Here is a 6,960-nt window from a genome sequence, read left to right as displayed (position 1 = left end):
GCCCTGCGCGGGAGGGGGCGGGGCCTGGGGGCGGGGCCGGGACCCGGAGCGTAGGGCCCCAACCTTTGTTTCTAGTCTGGGCCCTCCTGAGAACCCTCTTGCAGAGCGTGAAGGGTCTGGAGAGATCGGTTGTCATTCATTCATTCGTCCATCCATTCATAGATTCGTCAAATAGATACTGAGTGCTGACCGTGTGCCTATGAACGGACAAAAAGAAGATGACATTTTTCATTCATCAGATTGGCAAGAATTTGAGTTTGGTAACATCAAACAGGAGTGAGCAAATGCTGCAGGGCAGAATGTTCTCAGAGCGATTAAATCCAACCCATGTTCATGCTGTGTGACTCCTGTCTCTATCATTGACCTTTGAGAAGCCGGCACAGGCGTATGTGCATGGAGCATATGTGTCAAAGGGGGTTCTCAGAAACCTTGATCCTTACTGCCAAAAATATACATGCCCATGGGGGGGCGGGGGGGGGTGTGATACAACACATTTAGCAAGAGAAAACATGATACAGTGGATAAAAAGAATGAAGTCACTGGGAATACAAATTAAAACCCCAGTAACCTGATGAGATACTGCTACACACCCACGAGAAGGGCCAAAACTAAAAAGACTGATAATGCCAAGTGGTGACTAGGATCTGGAGCTGGTAGGAGTGTAAAATGACACAGTCTCTTGGAAAAGAACTGGCAGTTTCTTGTAAAGTTAAATGGACATCTACCAATGACTTAGCCATTCTACTCCCAGGTATTTACCCAAGAAAAGTAAAACGATATGTGTATAGTATATATAGTAAAAAAAAAAAAAAAAAACTATATATATATATAGAAAGAGCTGGGCTCTGAGCCACACGCCTATAATCACAGTGCCTCATGAGGCTGAGGCAGGAGGATGGCAAGTTTCAGGCCAGTCTCAGCAACTTAGCAATGCCTTGTCAAACATGAGTGGGGAGATGGGGTTCAATCCCTTGTACCCCAAATTAATTAGGCTTAAAAATAAAAAAATAAAGAAAAGACCCATACAACTTTTATATATGTTTGTAGCAGCTTTCTTCATAGTGGCCCAAAACCTGGAAGCAACCAAAATGTCCATCAACAGGTAAATGGCTAGACAAACTGTATTCCATCCATGTCATGTAAGTCTCAGCAATACAAAGAATGAGTTAGGGGGAGGGAGGGTGGGGAAAGGGGAAATACTGGGAGTGGTGTTGAACAGAGTCTATTGTTATATCATGTGCAGGTACGAATATGTAACAGTGAATCCTCCCATATGGACAACTACAATTAATCAATTTAAAAAATAATTTTTTTTTTTAAATAAAAGGAATGAACTACTGATACATACAGCAAGGATGAATCTAAAAACAAAAGCATCCTGGGGCCCAGTGAGGGGGCACATGCCTATAATCCCAGTGGTTCAGGAGGCTGAGCAGGAGTATCGAGAGTTCAAAGCCAGCCTCAGCAATGGCGAGGCAGTAAATAACTCAGTGAGATCCTGTCACTAAATAAAATACAAAATAGGGCTGGGGATGTGGCTCAGTGGTTAAGCACCCCTGGGTTCAATTCCTGGTACCAAAAAAAAAAAAAAAAAAAAAGAGGCATGCTGGACTCTGTGGTGCACACCTGGAACCCCAGGGGCTTGGGAGGCTGAGGAAGGAGGATCACAAGTTCAAGGCCTGCCTAGGCAATTAATAAGACCCTCTTTCAAGATAAAAAGGGCTGAAGATGGGGCTGGGGTGGTAACTCAGTGGTAGAGCCCTTGCCTAGCCTGTGTGAGACACTGGATTTGATTCTCACATAGATATAAATAAATAAAAATAAAGTTTCATTGACAACTAAAAAAAAAATTTTTTTTTTAAAAAGGGCTGAAGATGTATGTATCTCTGCAGTAAAGCAACATGGGTTTAATCTTCAATGCCAAAATAATAATCATAATAATGCCTACTGAAAGAGATCAGACACTTTTTTCCTTAAAATTCTAGAACACATAATCAATTTATGGTAGCAGAGCATAGATTACATTTTGCCTTCAGGGGTGGTAGTGACTAGCAGGGGGGCTTCCGGGTCACGGAAAACAGAATTGTGGTTTACACAGGTGGTTCAGTGTGTGAAAACTTGACTTCTTCCTTTTCTCAGTATATGTTTCATTTTTAAAATGGAAAAAAATACTTTTTTCCATAAATACTTCATGAAAGGGCTGGGGTGTTGCTCAGCGGTAAAGCATTTGCTTAGCGTGTGTGAGGCCCTGGGTTCAATTCCTAGCATGGTTAAAAAAAAAAAAAAAAAAAAAAAAAAAAGGAGGTGGTTGGGCAGGTTATAATAGTACTGAATGTTTATTCAGAGCTTACTCAGCATTAGGCAAGGTATTAAGTGCTTCATGTTAAATCTTCGTAACCACTTTCCAATGAGGGAAAGTGACACAGAGAGGTTAAGCAATTGACCCACAGTCACAGTCACACAGTGAGCTGTATAAGGACTTGAACCCAGAGCCCCAGGCACTCTCCACCCCTGTCCCCTGCCATATCCCTTTTGCATAGCCCAGCTAGACTCCCAGCTTGTGTTGTTGAGTAAGACTAGCAAGTTACACTTGGTCATTTAGTCCCAGATGGTATGGGGAAAAGACAGGGAGAGAAGAACAGTAATCAGGGACAGGACATCATTCACATGCTCACAAGCAGCTAAACAGAGAAAGATCTGAACATGGCCGCAGTTAACAGGGTGCGGGGGAGGTATCAAGGGGATTGCTTTATCTGTAACATTCTCTCTGAGATAAAGTGTTCATGTGTTTCTGGGGTAATTAAAAACTGTATTGCAAAATATAAATTTAGATAAGCCTGGACACAGGGGACAGGGAGTTAGTGTTGAATGGGTTCAGTTTCAATGTGGGGAGATGAGAAAGTTCTGGAAATGGATGGTGGGGATGGCAGCATCAGGAGTGTGTCCCATGCCACTTAAAAGTGGTTCGAATGACAAATTTTGTGTTGTGTATATTTTGCCACCATAACAATTTTTGATTTCAAAATGTACAACCCAGCTCTGAGGGGTTCACTAAGTCCTGGGAAAGCACGGAGCGGGGCTCTGCCTGGACAGGGTTGGGAAGTCCGAGAAGTCCCCCAAGACTGAGCACTGATCACTGAGCGCTGAGTGGCAGGAGGTGAAGAAAGCAAAAGAGGAGGAGGTGAGAGTCTGCAAGGAGGGGCGGGGCAAGTGAAGAAAGAGAGAGAGGGAGGGAGAGAGAGAGGAACTGAATTAGGGAAGTCACTATGTCTGGGGCAAGGAGTTCAAGTGGTGCCCTGTGGCAGAAAGGGCAGCCCCAGGGTAATGGGAAGGGATGGGGGATGGGGGGGTGAGTGAGGGCCACAGTAACTGAGTGTCAGAGAGATCCTTTAGTGGGGTGGAGAAGGGAATGAGGATGGGGCCTGGAGGTAGAGTCGCTGAGGGAGGAAGCAGACATTTAGGAGGAACTGGGACAGGGCTACTGCCTCTGGGGGTGGGGGTGGCTGTATCTAAGGCAGAGCAGGCTGGGCAGAGCCAGAACACAGAGCTGCTCTGTTCTCTGACCCCACTGAAGCTTTTGGGCTCATGAATTTTTCAGCCAAACAAACCTTGAGTTTCAAATTCCAGGGCGCTGGGCCCAGGCTTTCGGGTTCTCTATACTGTCTGAAAACATCTCTGCCCCAGGAGAGGGATTCTTTGGAGTTTCATTGATCCTTAGGCTGGGGAGAGGGCCTGTGAGGGCCTGCCTCCCACTGGAGTGCCTTCTGAGCAGGGGGCTGGTGGGAACATGGAGTCCCCCACACTTCTCTGGGCAGAAGCAGTATAAAATCTTGGGCTTGAGCTCAGAAGAGCTGAACTCCAGCTGGATGACTTTCTGCAAGTCACTTATCTTCTCTGAGCCTCAGTTTCTCTGTCAAATGAAAATAACAGCTTTCCTAAACTGTTTCCTAAAGTGTTTTCTTGAGGATTCCTGCTTGGAAACATTCAAGGCACTGCCTGAATATAAAGTGCCTCTAGGCTTTAGATAGTGTTACTAAGGGTCATACTTGTGTCTATCAAGACTGCAAAGCAGTCAGGAGCCAGCTTGGACCAGGCTCTTGAAACCCAGGTTTAAATTCTGGCTTCACAACTTCCTTGATGTGTGGCCTTGAGCAAATGGCTTGACCTCTCTGCTCTGCTGATGATATGAACAAAAACTAACTGTGCCAAATGATAAACTCTTAATATATGTGCACTTCTGTTGTGTTGTTGGAGATGAATTGGAGTGGAGAAGGGAGTGGGGGGTTCTGATAACTGTTGCCTTTTCAAATTCCTCCCGTAAGTCCCCACTCTGGGGCTGATAAAGGTCTGAGACTGGGATAGGGGAAGGAGTGATGAGACCTGGGCCTGCTGAGTACTCTTCCTGGGATGCCCCGTAGTAGGTCATCATGTATCTGGAGTAGGCTGAGATCTAGCTTCTTTATCTCTCTCTCTCTTTTTTTTTTTTTTTTTTTTTTTTTTTTTGGTGGTGGTGCTGGGGATTGAACCCAGGACCTTGTGCTTGAGAGGCAAGCACTCTGCCAGCCAAGCTACATCCCCAGCCCCTAGTTTCTCTTTCTTTCCCCCATCTTCCCAAAAACTGTCCCGCAATTAATTAAGATCACAGAAAGCCCTGGGCTCCTCAACAGCCGATGTTCATGGAGCACGAGTGGACCGGAGAGCAAAGCCCTGCCCTGCGTCCCATTAGGCGGTCTAAGGAAAGGCATCGCGACTATTACCTCCATTAGGCGAGGGAGGTGAGGGTAACTAGGGATTCAGCCCAGGGATTACTTCATCACTGAGCTACATCCCCAGCCCTTTTATTTTTCATTTTGAAACAGGGTCTAAGTTGTCTAAATTGCTGAGGCTGGCCTTGAACTTGCCATCCCCCTGCCTCAGCCTTCTGAGTTGCTGGGATTACAGGTATGAGCCACCACACGCAGCTCCATTATGTCCATTTAACAGAAGGGAAAACAGTTACAGGTGGTGCAATCACACATAAAAGTTCTATAACATTTTTAGCACACATGGTCATAGGACGTCAGGTGTAGGGCTTACTGCCTATGGCCACATCTTGTCAGCACTCAGAAAGTTCTGGATTTGGGAGTTGGTGGTGGTTTATTTATTTCTGATTTCATATTTTCAAATTAGGGATGCTCAGCCTGAAATAATAACACAATGCTGTGTCAGCTACATCCCAGGCTGTGTTTCAACACCAGGTTGCATAAAATAACTAATTTAATTTGCACCATAGTTAATGAGGAAAGCAGAATGATTAGCCCCACCTCACAGATGTGCAAACTGAAATCCAGGAAGTTACAAAGCCAGGACTTGGGCACAGCACAGGCAGCCAGCTCCAGGGTGCTGGTGCTTCGCCAGCACACATGCAGCAGCAGAAACAACGCTGCAGCTCGCTGAGGGCGTCCAGGCTGTTAACGCAGCGACTCCAGAGTCTGAGGCAGGAGGATGGAAGTTCCAGGCCAGCCAGGGCATTTAGTGAGAACCTGTCTCAAAATAAAAAAATAAAAAGGGCAGAGAGATGTAGCTCAGTACTAGAGCGCCCCCTTGTGTCAATCCCCAGTACTGGAGGAAAATGATGGTGGAGGGTAAGGCTCAGTGGTAAGAGAGCTTCCCTAGCATGATCCAGGCCCTGGGTCCCATCCCCAACCCTGAAAAAGCAAACAGAAAAAACCCCCTACATTGTGGTTTTGTTTTTCGGTACCGGGATTGAACCCGGGGGTGCTTTACCACCAAGGTACATCTCCAGGTTGTCTCTCTAGCTATCTGGCAATTGGGGTTGAACCCAGGGGAGCTTTACCACTGAGCAACATCCCTAACCCTTTTCATTGTTTATTTTGAGACAGGATCTCCCTAAATTGCTGAGGCTGACCCCGAACTTGCACTTCTTCCTCAGCCTCCAGAGTCGCTGGGATTGTAGGCATGCACACCTTGTCTGGCCTTTTATTTTTTCCTGTTTCTTTGGGGATCATCTCGTGGTTTTTTTGTTTTGTTTTCCTTTTTCTTTTTTGGTTTGTTTGTTTCTATCTTGTGTCTTTGGCATCCCTAGAAAAAGAGCAGTAACTTTATCTATTTCAACTTTCACTGCACCACAGATGACGCTCAACAAATATTCACTTACTAAATAAATCATCATCATAAAGAAACAGCTTCCTGCAGGCCATGGTGGTGCTCTCCTGTAATCCCAGCAACTCTCTAATCCCAGCAGCTCGGGAGACTGATAGGAGGATCATAAAAAATATAGGGGAGTAGTGACTGGGGATATGGCTTAGTGGTTAAGTGCCCCTGAGTTCAATCCCTGGTACCAGAAGAAAAAAAGAAAAAATAAATAAAAAGAAAAAAGGAAACAGTTTCCATATGCCCAGTTTAGCACACAGTAGTTGCTCAAGAAATATTTGTTAAATGAATACTATTATATTTATAGAATCATTCACTTGTTTTTCACTGTTCTATCAATATCTGAGTGTATCAGAGTAGGAGCTTTGTTTGTTTGTTTTTGCTGAGAATGGAATGATGAAACTCAAGGCCTCACATGTTCTACTGCAGGAACACTACCACTGTGCTACACCTCCAACCCTTTTTTTTTTTTTTTTTTTTTTTTTGTGGTGCTGGGGATTGAACCAAGGTCTTGTGCATGCCAGGCAAGCACTCTACCAACTGAGCTATATCCCCAGTCCCGCCCCCTGCCCCCCTTTTTTTAAACGAGTGAAAAAGAACATTAGGAATAATAAAAGCAGCTACTTTTGTGCTATTCTGAGTGCTATCACAGTTTCTGGCACTGAATGGACAATCGAGTGAGTGAAAGGGTAACTTAGCTAGTAAAATTTGGATGAATTAATGAATGAATTGGACAAATATTGACTAGGCAGCGAGGGGCCCTGGGGACACAAACATAAACAGGACAAAGCCCTTCCCTACTGGGAT

The sequence above is a fragment of the Sciurus carolinensis genome, chromosome 17, assembly GCF_902686445.1.
Source record: "Sciurus carolinensis chromosome 17, mSciCar1.2, whole genome shotgun sequence".
Taxonomy (NCBI): domain Eukaryota; kingdom Metazoa; phylum Chordata; class Mammalia; order Rodentia; family Sciuridae; genus Sciurus; species Sciurus carolinensis.
Note: the sequence above shows the minus strand (reverse complement) of the source record.